Consider the following 14,665-nt stretch of genomic DNA (forward strand, 5'->3'; position numbering starts at 1 on the left):
TTTCTAAATATACATTACTTATATATATATATATATATATATATATATATATTATAAACTATGATGCTACAATAAGGCTACATTCACACTGCAGAACAATGTGGCCCAGTTTTTGTTCATATGTGACACAGAACTTATTTTTTCCTTGCCAGTGTGAACAGCACAAACCACATGGAATCTGATCTTTTTGATCCTGGGGCCTCATTTATAAAAGTGTGCGTATACTCAGATTTGATCTTATTTGTAAAAAAGCTCATATTTGTAAAAACTGCCATTGATGTGGAAAAGTGCTTAGCGTCACGTCAGGGTCTGAGCAGACATACACACTTTTTCTTGTCGGAGTACTGCAGGTTTTTGTAAATGTAAGCTGTTCTTGCAGCTTGCTGTTCTAAATTAAAGGATTTGGACAATGACTGGTGATCTTTTATATGTTAATGACATTAATTAGGAGTCGTTTACAAGGCAGAGAGCTGAAAACATTCAGTTGCACGCAAATTCAAGATCATTTGCGATTCACAGATTTCACATCTGAAAGAGACGCGTACGTGCATTTTCTCTGTGTACGTTCATTCTATGAATCACACATACGCATATTTGAGAGATGATCGTAAGATCAAATTTATTTCTGCGCAACATTTTATAAATGAGGCCCCACATTTGGGCCACTTCCTTATGTGGTCCTGAATCCAATTCAGATCAGATGTTTTGCAATTCGACCTCAGTCTGAACGGTCATATCAGAATTCATGCATCTTTTACGTCACTCTAGATTGAAATTCGTCATAATTCTGCGCTGAAGGGGAGTTACTCCAATTTACACTCCGACTCCGGTAGTTCTTTGATCACTCTGTGAATATGACAGACAGTTACGGATGTAGTCAGTGGAGAGAGGTGTTTACGGTATATTACAGTGACAGCTCTACACGAGCTAAACTTTAAGGGGTCATATGACATTGCTAAAAAGAACATTATGTTGTGTATTTGGTGTAATGCAATGTGTTTATGTGGTTTAAGGTTAAAAAAACACCAGAAATATTTAAAAACTTAGCTTTTTTTCTTATTCTTCTCATCTTCGTAATCCTTGTCGCCTGCTCACAAGTTTACTGGTGTCCGCAGTAAATCGACTTATAAATGAATGCATGAACGCTTACTTCAGTGGTCTCCATGTTTACTTCTGTATGACAGAATGCTTCACACCATCTTGTTAACATTCTTTTTATGCATATGGGTCAGTTCAGGACCGTCATTCGTTCACAATGGAATCTGATATTGGCCACATTTATAAATAATCTGAACAGCCATACAAAAAAAAAATCAGATCTGATCAATAAATTGGAATTGAGCACTAATGTCTGCAGGGTGAACATAGCCTAATATAGACCTGCAGCATCCCATTCAAATAGTGGCACAGCTGCCTTTATAAAAAGCTGTATATATAAAGGTCTTTGAAGAATCAATTCAATGTGCTATTGAATTGACAGTGAATGAACAGTCCATGAGGCTACTTTCAGCACAGTAATGCTCTGAGCTAGGAGTCCTGTAAACACAACACGTTTAAACCTGAGTGTTCGGTCTTAAATCTTTAGGAAATATCTGCTAGACTCTGTGTAGGACAAGTGTAATAGTTATATCTCTTCCTGCCAGCTAAACATTCCTTAAAAGTCAACATGAAATGGTGTTGGCAACACATTTTACTACTGTGACATTCCAGACTGAAACAAGAAATTCAACAAGAGAGAAATAAATATACTGCAAACTTAAATTTGAGTGGCCAAGCATCGAAAGATCGCAAAGAGTGCTTATATTTTGAGGACTGAAACTAACTCTTGTATAAGAGGTATTAAAATGTACTACAAAAGCAAAACAAAATCCTAAAATATTGATTTTATGTTCAGTCTAAAGAGAATAGAACACAACACATGGGAAAGAGAACAGCCCAGTCATCTAATAATAAGAGCAACTCAAACACACAAATTATTTGATCTTCTGGCCAAAAACATGCACACACTTGCCCGACACACCTCTAGGGTGACATACACGCTCAAGTCCTTCAACCAAAAACCTCAAGTTAACATTGATGTCCAATATCCTAAAAATATCTACTTCAAGACTTCATTAAAAGACTGCGAGATGTTGGTGACAGCAGTTTCAGATTGTTCAGTTTATTAAATGTTAACAATATTTAGATTAATAAACTGGTCAATTAAATACAAATGTATCTTAAAATAAATAATATCTTGTGTTAGCATGCTAATGTTTATTAAGCCTACATGATTTTTGTCAACAAAAAAAATGACAAGGCTATAATATGAATTTAACTGAGGCCATGAGCAAAGATTTTCCATATAACATGTTATAAAAGAGTTCCTAAAGCTTAAATAAAAAGCTCAAAAAAGTTAATGGTTCAAATAATATAATGTCATCTGAATAAGTCTGATATCAAGAAATTGGTAATAATTTCAGCTGTTAAAATCCTGAACTATGGCCTCTATCAGGAATATTAAACCAAGCTATGTGAGGTTTATGTACTTTTTTTTTTTTACATCTCACAGATGGGAAATCTGAAAAAAGCGGAACACACACACCCTTACATATTTAGCTATCCAAATGGGGCTATTCTATAGATTTCTATTGTTTTTTTTTATTTACAGCTAGTTAAAGATACTGTAACCTAACCCACACCATAACAGAAAACTTTCGCCATTCGACAATCAATCAATAAACATATTTTTTTAAATTATTATTACTGTATTATTATTTTAGCATCCATTAGTATTGGTTTACAAACAAGGACATCCTTAAAAAGGAGGTTTTGTCAGCTTTAGCTCACTTGGTACAAATTTGTCCCCATATGGTTAAGTACACACACACACACACACACACACACACACACAGGATCCTTGAATAGCTAAATATATTAACAGAGACAAAGGCCAGACCAATGTGTGTGCACCTTTGAACCTGAAACACTGAACTCCTGGCTAATGTTGTTGTTATATGAAGAAATAAATCTAAACTATAAACAAAACTATTGTAAGGCTTAAGAAGACTTGGAATGTAGTGCACAGGTTTTATGGACTGATTTTACGATGCTTCTTTGAGCTTTACAGACATGGTCACTATGACCTGTCACTGTACAGTAAAGAGAGCAGGAACATTATTCAAAACTTCCCTTTTGTGTTTCACAGAGAGAATAATATCATACAGGTTTGAAATCAAATGATTTGTCTCTCCACTGAGACTCAACTCCGTGATGGACTTTGATAATGTTGAACTCTTACTACAAGCGCTGCAAATTCTTTAAATTATATACAATTCTTTATCCAAACTGAAACAAGTGTGTTTTTAAACTAAATCCAGACCAACTAAAAGCCTGATGGGACAATGAACTGCAACAACAACAACAACAAAAAAAGGTGTAAATAAGCTTGGGGGGAAAACAGTCAGAAGATCTGAATATGCCCTTATTCACTCTCAATAACATGAGATTAGACTACTGACAACTTTCCCACCACATTAAAACAGGCAACAAAAACATACTTTTTCCTATGTTTGGAAAAATATGTTTTTGACTTCAAGGCCGGAGTCAACTGCTGAATCAAGGAAGCATCAAAACTGACAGAGACGACACCACTGAATGAGGTAGTTGCCCATACAGAACAAATGTCCATCCCAACTCTGAGCAAAAAGCTTGGCCACCATGCTCAAGAAAATCACCTCCACAAGGCAAGGGGGAAGGGGAGCGTGAAGGCAGAAGCTTCCTCAAATCAATGGCTGAAGCTGAGGTAAAGTGTACCTTTCTGTGCCAACAATAAAATCAGAAACAGATCCATTGCAGCATGCTTAAGAACTACCTCATCTTGCTGCTATAGCTCATATGTTTCTCTGCAACAAGTGCTCCTTCAGTGAGAGCATTTAGTGCCAGGGACACATCTTTTTACCTCACCGTTCAAAGCTCAAACCAGAAAAAGTAAACATGCTTACATTTTTGCATTCAGTTAAAATATACCAGTCCAAAAGGTGTTCTGATTCTTTATTATTGTTCTTTAGTTATAAAGGACTATGCTGGATTTTTATTTGTTCGTTTTACAAATAATCAAATAATTTAACTGTTCATAAGTGAAATCTTAACACTTATTTGAATTTTAAAACACTGACTTACAGTTAAAGCTCATTCACACCAAGGATGAAACCTATAACGATGAAGATAGTTTTAAAGACCAACCTAAATGTAAAAGAATAGCACTGTCCACACCTAAACTAAAATGCCACAGAGGAACAATATTTTTAGAATCACAACACTTTGATGAAACGAAACATTGACGTCCAATCAGAATCCAGTCTGCTGATTTAAAGAGCTCCAGCACTTATGATAAACAGAACATCATCGTGTATTTTTTGTAGCGTAATTCAATAACTGTGATAATGCCGTATAACAAGATAAAAAGTTCAGAAATTATTGTGATATAAAAATTAGACACAGTCACATGCCTACACTGAAAATTAAATGGGAAAGAGTGCATGTTCATTGCCACTGGGGCTATCTATATGCGGAAAAACTGCAGACCCAGGGCTATATGGGTCAACAAGACCATTCAGGCACGTAGCCAGAACAGCGAGTTCCACCGGTCAGTACAGGAACCGCAGTTGATTGAACTCTAGTTTCAGCATTCTTTTGGGATAGAGAGGACTCGGTTTAATTACAGCAGCCTCATAAAAATCTCTGCGATTACACACTCTACACTGATTTTGGTCTCTTAATTGAAAGTCTTTTCTCAACTTTGTTGTGTTTGTGGTTATGACCACATTGAGTCTGCAACATTCACTGTTACTTATAACCAAACTAACACCTTAAATATTCAGGATTCACAACTAGGCTACATTTTGGTGAACCAATGCTATGTGAACATACTGTACAACATAAACCACAACGGACAACTATTATTTTGTCATGTTGTTGGATATAACCATGTAGATTGCTTCACTTAATTTTAGGATATCCAGCAATCATAAATGGTAGAAAGTAGAATTGTGTGGTTTGAAACAAAGACTAAACTTTTATCAAAGGGTCAAGAGTTTACAAGTTCAGTCAAGTTGTTCACACCTCAGATCTGGCTCAAGGCTCAAGAAATGTGCAAAGAAAGCTGTAGAAAGGTGGGAGGAAAGAGGGAGGGAATCAAGCACAACAACCCACAACACAAAGACCAAAAGCACTCATTACAGTGATGAATGAAGATTAAAATGGGAGTGGAGACAAAGACAAAGGAGCTGGGGCACTTTGCTGTATCACTCATAGGACAAAGGCAAAAACATGTGACAGGACAATAACACCGTTCGTATATTGGATTGGATAATTGGGTCAGATTCGAGAATGAAGTCGCTTACAGCACTCAGAACAACCATAAAAACAGGACTGGGACATGTGACATATTTAGAGAGATTTATGAATAAATGTCTTTGGTGCCGAAATAGCTCATCACTATCTAATCATTAAAGATTAAATCCCAAATGGCTCCCTTATCAAAGAGCCATATAGCCATAAACACACTCAATTATTGATAAAGTATGTTTTAACATTTCAGTACTCACTAAGCTGTAATTAGGAGGAAGAACTTTTTTTAAAGCCCACCTCCTTCACAATATTTTCATCACTTTTAACAGCATTACAGCCTCTGAACAAAACACATATCAGCTTATTATATCTTCTGTTCATTCTTCTTTTAATTTTCAGTTTTCATCTTTACATTGTTTGTATTTGAATAATCCATTGTGTTGTTGCATTTATGATCATGTATTATGCTGCTGTTATTTCCATAAATAGGCCTACAGTTCAATTAGAAAAAAAAATGCAATGGAATGTGATTGAATAAATGGTGCTGGTTCATGTTTAAAGCACTAGACTATATCCAGAGAAAGCTTAAACATACTAGCTAGGAATGCTTGAATTTTTATAGATGATACCATTTTCTTTGTAGATTTTAATTTCTTTTTGAGTGATTTTATTTCCGTATTGCCTCATTTACTAGTATGTGTTAAACACAGTTAAAACTTCACATAACTTAACACTCATAACTTTCTGTGTGGCTCTTCAATGTTTTCCAATTGCTATCAATAAAGAAGAAATTTGCCAAAACTGTATGTACAACATGCACAGGATTCTTTTAAATTGTTTGTGTTGGTTATGTTTTCCATGTCCACACATGCTTGGACTCTTATTATTGCTGCATGCAGCTGTATTTCACTTTATTGTGCTTAATTGTTGCACACCCTGTTTACACATGGCACACCCAAAGCCTTGTCCCTGGCTATACTCCTGCTTTTATGATGTGTTTTTTTTTTTTTTTTTTGAATATGCTTTCAATAATTTAAAAAGAGCAATGTGAACTTTTTAAAATTTTAACTTTTTTGTAGAATGAATAAGGGTGAGGAAATGATGAAAGAATTCACATTTTAAAGCAAATTATTCTTTTAGGATTCCTATAAGCTTATCTTCTCTAATCACTTCATGAGAACTTAATGACATCATAATCCAAAGGAAAGGGCGAATATAGGTAAAGTGGGACAACTGGATCAATCATTGTGCATATTCTTCCATTACTAAAAATCAACTTTAAGTAAATCCTAAAATATTAATTTATGACATTGATATAACCATTTGTATCAAGTTTTTGTATCAAAAAGCAGCAGAAATTATGCACTCCAACAGGTCTCTCTAACTCTTATCCATTTCTCAGTATAGTTTTCCTCTATGCAGTTCAGCAGCAGCAGAGAAGTGCTTTGCTTTCCTTTGTTTATGCCATTCCTTAACCAGTATTGTGGCAGGGAATGTTTGATGACATAATCGAATACTATAGATAATGTGCTTTGAACTGTTTATTTATTAAACTAAAAACAGCCTCTGGCTAAAAGGAGATCCAAACAGTGCAGCAGGAATGGAAGCATTATGGTTTGAGGCCAGACAGGCCCTGAGGAAATTATAGACTCAACCAAGCATTCCACAATGTACCAAAGTATTTGAGAATATAAGGTCATCTAAGAGGATTTTGTACAAACACTGAAACAAGCCCACAAAAGAATGTCTAAAGCAACATGAAATGGTCATTCCATAACCCTCCAAAAGCAAGGCCCACTTTTGAAACACAGACAATTCTGCAGGTTTGTGTTATATGCAACAAATGTATCCTTATGTAACAGCTATGTTCCGAGAGAGAGAGAGAGAGAGAGAGAGAGAGAGAGAGAGAGAGAGAGAGAGAGAGAGAGACTTATAGTGTGTGGAGGTGGGTGGGGGTTTGTTCCCACTAATTCAGCAAGGGGAAAAAAATGAAAAGAGGGGTAGTTCCCAGGACAACCAGAGACCCACCAGAGCTTTCCAACAAGAGGCAAATAAATGCCAAGAGACTCCACTAACTGTAAGGAGTTCTTCACACATATCCCTAAATGAATGCTTGCTTACACAATCAGTGTACATTAAGGTTTCTCTACTCTAAATAAACATTAAATATGGAATGCATCTTTTAGAGTTTTTGCCTCCATAACATCAAAGGGACTATTGTTGTATGGATCTACATATATTCCCTACAAAAAAAAAGAAAGAAATGTCATATCTGCAATGACAAAGAGCCAACAAAACTCTGCACTTTTAACAGATCAAGAAGGCTTTTACTAGTAGTGCTGCATCAGGGAATAAAAAAGGAGAACGATCTTTATTAAAGCCCTAAAAGGCTAGAAAGGTCTGGTCCAACATTCATGTTCTCTTCACCATGGCAACCCCTTTTCCCAGGACAGAGACAATCTAAAGGGTAGGAATGTTTATGCATGTCCCAGGGAGTTTTGAGGAGTTCTGTGTGACTGCATCAATGAGACAAAGGAAGAGAAACAGACCGCAGAAAAGATTTTAATTACCTATTGGTTTAGAGTTAGGTTCATCTTTCTGAATTACTGTTATTAAAATTAGTAGTAGTAGTAGTAGTAGTAGTAAAGAGTTAGTATCTGAATTTAGAAATGTACAAAATTACAGATTATTTTTTTCCTGATGTATACATGTCAGTAAATCCATACAATACAAAGAAGTTTAAAATGTAAAAGAAAGACATTGATAAAACAATAGTTGTCTGAATGATAAATTATACTACATTAATATGCTGTTATAACTGTCAAGTAACAAGGAACGCATTACACGTTAAATAAAATATTGATTAATATACTGTATTTATATACAATTAATTTAGTTTTTATTCAAATACTTATGCACACCTTACAAACTCCAGCGTGTCCATGCACTCATTCACATATTCAACATTACTCACTCACCCCTCCCCTCCATCTGCAACTCTCCCTCATTCTCAAATTCCCCCTCTTTTCACTGACCTTTTAAATCTCCACTCCAACAAAAGAGACAAAGGGAGCTGGACGGCTTTCTCTCTTTCCCCCCTGCTGAAGGGGAACAAACACACATACACAAGACTACAGCCTGTCATTCCACAGACACAGGCCTGAAGTACATTTACAGATTTGCACCACTATATCACTGTACATCTCTGACTTTCTTTGTTATCTTTGTTATTAGTAAGAGCCCGTTTCTCATCATTTAGGTGCCCTAGGCAAGATCCCTATAAAATAGGAAAACTTAAACATGCTTTATTGAAACACTTAGCCCAGCTTGAAGTCTATATTAAATTACAAGATGATAATTTTGTAATCATTGTCATATAAAAAGTACTTCTGAATTATCTTCTAATTAAATCTTCTAAATTAAATCAGTTCAACATAAGTGATTGTGTCTCTTCAGCAGACTCGATTCTTAGGGATTACTTTCACAATGTACTTTTTGAAGCTTAAAAATGTTACATATATAACATCGCCTGCGATTTTGAACGCGATATTGCGTAGCTTGTCAGTGATCTACGGCTCTGTGTAGTAAATGCCGCTCCATCTGAAAGCACGTGCTGGAGATTTACTACTAATCACAGAACCGGCTTTACTGATGAGATGTGCATGAAAATCGCATTCAATTATTTGCACAGCCCTACTTTCAATGGATGGAAAAAAGATGATGAGAGAAAATAAAATCTTAATTTGTGTTGCTAAATGACTGGCACCCGCAAAATGACTGGCAAGCAGAAATCAAAAGTTCTTTGATTGGCTAAAGAAAGAAGTGGACTGTGTCCACTATTTATTTTACTATTTACAGAGCCTTGGGCTGCCACAGAGATGGTGTTAGCTCTCTTGGCATTTATTATTATTATTGGCACGTAGCAACCCTTTGGCCAACAAACAACAAATTGGCCAGAACATTCTGGTAACCAGCTAGAACCCCCTAGTGATGCTCAGCACCCAGCCAAAACAGCCTAGCAACCAAATATAACACCCTGAAAACCAAATAGCAAAACACTTTTAAAAAAAATTATGCATAGTATTTTCATCCAATGCTGTCTCAAAAGACACTCTACAAGAAATTCATCTCCAGACATGCTCTGAAAGTTGACTTCACAAACATTTCACAATTTCATTTGATAAAAATCATTATACAGAAACAAAGGTCTTCAAAACATCCCATCAAAACAAAAGTTTGGATTCACTTGAAGAAATAGACAATTTTTTTTTTCAGTTGAATGTACTTCGCAATGTATTAATAATTATAATAATAGTAATAATGAAATTATAATTCATATAATAAAATTCATTTGTATGCCATTGTTTTTTTTGCAATAAATTTGTATTAAATCATAAATCAAGAAAGCTATTGTAAAAGACTATTGTAAAAATACAAATAAATTGTGTTTTATGAATTAAATCGATTAGAACTGCTTTTTGATTATTACATTCAATTAAACCATTAAATGGGAATCCAGAAAATTTTAAACAGAAAAAAAAATAAATAAATAAAAATAGAATTATGTAGGGCCCTAAAATGTGATTTTTGTTCAATTTTAAATAAGCAGTTGCTAAATTGTATACGTTTCATAATTTCAATTAATTAGACATGCTGTTTGATTACTCAAATTTAAATCTAACCATTAAAATGGAATTCAGAAAAGTTCAAACAGAATCCAGAAAAGCCTTTTAAGACCCCATCCTATGCACCACAATATCACACAGAAATACAGACAAGCTCTTTTGGCTTGGAACAGTGTTAGGGTTAGTATGTGTATGGGGAATGTAAAAAAATTGACAAATTAAAAGTCCTGAATAAACGTTAAACTAGGCTTTGTTAAGCCAACATTAATGTTTGTCTTGACAAACTTTACTTTGAGTTCAGTCTTAATTTTTCTATCAAAAGACTTCATTGAATTCATTCAAAAACTGTATGGAACTACAGAGAATATGAATGTTTAGAATGTGCTCATGTAGAAATGGGAAACATAATGTTGCTAATCTCACTACTCACAGGCTACAACAACCTTACATTTGAGGGGCTTGGGCAACTCTTTTGATCTTGGCATGATGGTACTGAGTACTTCACTGTTAATAACCGAACCAGAGTAGTTTATTGATGTTCGTATAATATGGCCTTCCACTTTAATGAAAAAGCACCATAAATAATTTCATGCCCTATATTTTAGGTCTTCTGATGACATTATATTAGACAGTAAAAGACAGTATATTTGATTGGAATTCCTGTTTGAAAACTTCTCTTCCTCCATTCAGCATTGAAACACTGTCAAAATTAGTTATGACACTCAGCACGTTAAAACTCCCTCCAACATGTTCCAATGTTCCCTTGTACATAATTTGAACATAAAGGTCTGTGCTTTTGTTTAAAATGACTGCATTTTGCTGGAGTTTATTGGTGATTCTGAATGGTATGGTACTCGCTATCGGGTGTCTGTTAAATGAGGTCACTGGAGAGAAGAGGACTGAATAAAAACACATCATTCACAAGCACAGTTACTAGAATTTAAAACCCTGATGAAAAGGCTTGGTAAACTGTCGAATAGATGCAATACACTCTGTGTTGCGCACACACAATATCTCTTCTTTGTGCTCTAAACTTTGTATTATGGTGCGAGGGTTCATCTGTGACTCAAGAAAGAGATACTGCTGTAAAGCATACCATCATCTGTAAAGCACCCAGAATGTGTATAAAATGCTTTTAAGTCACTCTGCAGTGGAGCCTTTCATACTGTTTTTTAATGAAAGATAATTAAAGCTACACTATGTAACTTTTCTGTTTGAAATTAACAATTTAAGTAATGCACAAGTACATCAGGAATTGTTGGGACAGATTTCATGGGAAATGGCATACTATGTGTTTACCGTCATATCATATTGCTTCTTTTGAACTCTTTATTTAAATGGAAGCGTACATCCAATCCAATCAAGAGAGTATTATTAGTAGTAGTACTGTTACTTTTGATGAAATTCGCCATTAGATTCACCCACACAGAACAGCCGAGGCAAAGCACAATTCACGTAATTACTAAAACAATGTTCCTCCTGTAGCTTTAACGTTTAGCCTGTATAATTGTTTTATTGTATGTATCATGTCAGTTGTCCTAGTAAACAACATATTGTTTATAGAGTGTATATATTTATTTAGTAGTATTTGTATTAAAAAGTAACCTATTTTACAATTCTAATTTATTTTGTTACATTAAATATCATTTATGCAATATTTTATGTACTTTTATGTTTTCTCTTAATTTATAATGAAGCCGTGTGTAGTTAGCAAGTTAATAAGTTAAAGATATTCTGTACTGGAAAAAAAAACATAATGGATCAGTATCGGCAAGGTAGCAAAAATTTTAATCAAGCCATGTTTTGTAACAGTTTGTTAATTAAAGCTACACAAATCTCTACAATATGTACATTCTAAGTATCATTTGTCAAAGTCGATATGTTTAACAGTATGCACAACACACTAAGGCGTACACCTCGTGTGAGAAGTCTGTCATTTTCACTGAAAAACTGGGTTTGACATTTTGGTTAAACATTATGAGGCCAAAACAAATACAAAATACATACATGGATGAATCATTCACGTTCATTTCAAGATCAACATGATTTTACAAATTTGATAAAGTGAATTTTCATAATTCAGTTCATATTGTCTTTACTACTATGATATAAAGTTTATCACTCTCGGTTTTGGTATATATCTATATATATATATTTGGTATATATTTTGATAGATTTGTGTGACAAACAAACTTACATTTCAATCATTATTCACTAGAAATGTTTCCTGGCTACAACCTGTTTGGGATCACAATAAACAAAACAATGAAAGAAAATTTGGAGTCTGTCTTATCATATGAATATTAATGCCAAATGTATAGAGGATAAGACCCCTGCGTACGACCCCCAATGCAAGCTTTCCCTAGCAAGACAAAACAATTCTCTCCCTTTTTTTTTTGGTCAATTGTCAAAACAAATATGATGCTTTAGCACCACCAAATAGACTACTATGTGTAGCAGCAAATATGTCTGGACACTAGATATAAATAAATAAATATAAAAACATAAAAATAAAAAAATAACTCCTTATTTTCCTGATAAAAATAAACAAAAGAATTAATTTTTTTTTTAAAGTCATCAGCCTGTTCTGTCATAAGACAATTTTCCCCCCTGGTGTGAATAGGTGCATAGGAGTGCATTGTTTTGATGAAAATGTTTTAAACGTTTTTTTTTTAGCTTGTGATAAATATGCCTCATCCTAAATGCTAGTGCTTAAAATAAAATAAATGTATTTAAAATAAATTAACTTTAGATTATGCCTAGCCTACTTTTAACAACCTAGATAACTTCTTCTTCAGGTTCAAAATTGCATCTTCAAGAACAACGGTATTTAGCTAGAAGATATATTACAATGTAATCACAAGGTAAATCATCTACGATTTAAAGTCCTTGAAGAGTCTCATGGGTTTTGGGTCCCATTAGACCGTAGCTACTTTGTTTAAAGTCCATTCACAACCGGAACGAGTAACTCTAAAACACATTTCCTTGACTTAAACATGAATATAACAACCCGATATACGAAGTTCTACACTAATCTGTAGAGCAAAACATTTACGTAACAATTATCACAGCGCACACATGCGTTAGGAACACTTACCTTCTATCCACGTTACTCTGCTTTTGTGTTTGGAAAAAGTTTATCCAACTTTGACGATTTTTGAACAACGCAAATTCGCACGCTGACCACAATGTCCACTGTGTGATTTACTCGGTTTAAGGTACAGAAAATAATTAGAAAAAATAAAAACATAATATTAATGATTAAGACATTACGATTATTTTTGATTGCATAGGTCGGTCGCTTGGTTTGTAGTTAAAAATGATGTCCATTTAAAAAATAGTGCTTTGCAATTTACTGGTCCTTTTCACAGTCGGCATATCGCGCTGCAACAGCTTTTCAAAGGGAAAAGGTTTGGTATACAGAAATGAATCATTAGAAGGGAAACTAGAGAAAAGCGTCGGTTCCATGAGAGGCGACCCGGAAGTAGTTGATAATTGGTCAGATACTTTGAGGACGCCATTCTTTTAATTCCTTTATTTAAATCTTTTTTTTTAAGTATATGATTATAGATCGCCCAAGGGAGTATGCTGTTATTTTTTGAACATTTTTTTTATTATTATTTTTTAGTCTGGCCCTAGTGGTCCCAATTTCAATTTTGACAACTCTATTCACTGACTAATGTCTATTCATGTGTGATTGCTTTTCAAAAAAAAAAAAAATCCTAAAAAAAAGATCAATCCTAAATAGAACTCAGATGTCTTCACCTGCTTCTATAAGTTTTTTAAATAATAAAAATGTAACATAAAATGGACTTTTTTTTTTTTTTTTAAACTTCTGCAACAAAGTTTTAAAAGGGTTACAAACTATTTTAAAAGAATTTGTTATTGTTGATTGTTACCCATGAACCATAAGCTTTACCCAACTGCACATTTGGTCACCACATTTTGTATTCAAATTTGATCAAATCACATTTTATGTCAGAATTTTGCCTATACAGCAAATGTTTACACATGTAAGGTTAATTATTTAGAGTCAGGAATTTTCCTGCTTATTGAAAGCACTCATCTTCGTTACAGAATAAAACAGATCAGTTGTCTAGAAGGGCCACTATCCTTCAGAATTTAGCCTCATCCCTAATGAAACACATCTGCCTGGAACCGTCAAGTAATTCTGAAAACTGGTTTGATTTTTCATGCATGTTTGATTAGGGATTGAGCTAAACTTTGCAGAACAAACCGGAAAGACCTGCATACTTGCAGTCTCTGGGCCTGTCCCAAGACTTTCATGTGGGTTTGAAGACCACAAGTGTGTAGAATTTTATTATAAGACACACTTACAACACAGTGTTGTAAAAGTTTTTACAGAGCTTTATTTACACATTTTGCATGCTTTGCACTTTGATATAAACTTTTAAATGTCTGATCAGTAGTCCTTATGTAACAGACCACAAACACTTGCAGTCTCTGGGCCTGTCCCAAGACTTTCATGTGGGTTTGAAGACCACAAGTGTGTAGAACTTTATTATAAGACACACTTACAACACAGTGTTGTAAAAGTTTTTACAGAGCTTTATTTACACATTTTGCATGCTTTGCACTTTGATATAAACTTTTAAATGTCTGATCAGTAGTCCTTATGTAACAGACCACAAAATGTAGTAATTGTAGTGCTTCTAATTAAGTGATAAAAGCAGTTGTGAGCAATTGAC

At 34.3% G+C, this 14,665-nt stretch overlaps 1 protein-coding gene across 2 annotated transcripts in view; it reads right to left on the bottom strand.

Moving 5' to 3' along the window:
- Positions 1-13,354, bottom strand: part of LOC107755667 (plexin-B1-like) — a 48,678-nt gene extending 35,324 nt beyond the window's left edge. For both annotated transcript variants that reach the window (XM_016572558.1, XM_016572557.1), the window contains exon 1: positions 13,054-13,354. The gene's annotated coding sequence lies outside the window, so the exon portion shown is untranslated. The remainder of the gene's footprint in view (positions 1-13,053) is intronic.
- Positions 13,355-14,665: the final 1,311 nt, after the last annotated feature.

The sequence above is a fragment of the Sinocyclocheilus rhinocerous genome, unplaced genomic scaffold (assembly GCF_001515625.1).
Source record: "Sinocyclocheilus rhinocerous isolate Xijiao unplaced genomic scaffold, SAMN03320098_v1.1 scaffold4217, whole genome shotgun sequence".
NCBI classification, from domain to species: Eukaryota; Metazoa; Chordata; class Actinopteri; order Cypriniformes; family Cyprinidae; genus Sinocyclocheilus; species Sinocyclocheilus rhinocerous.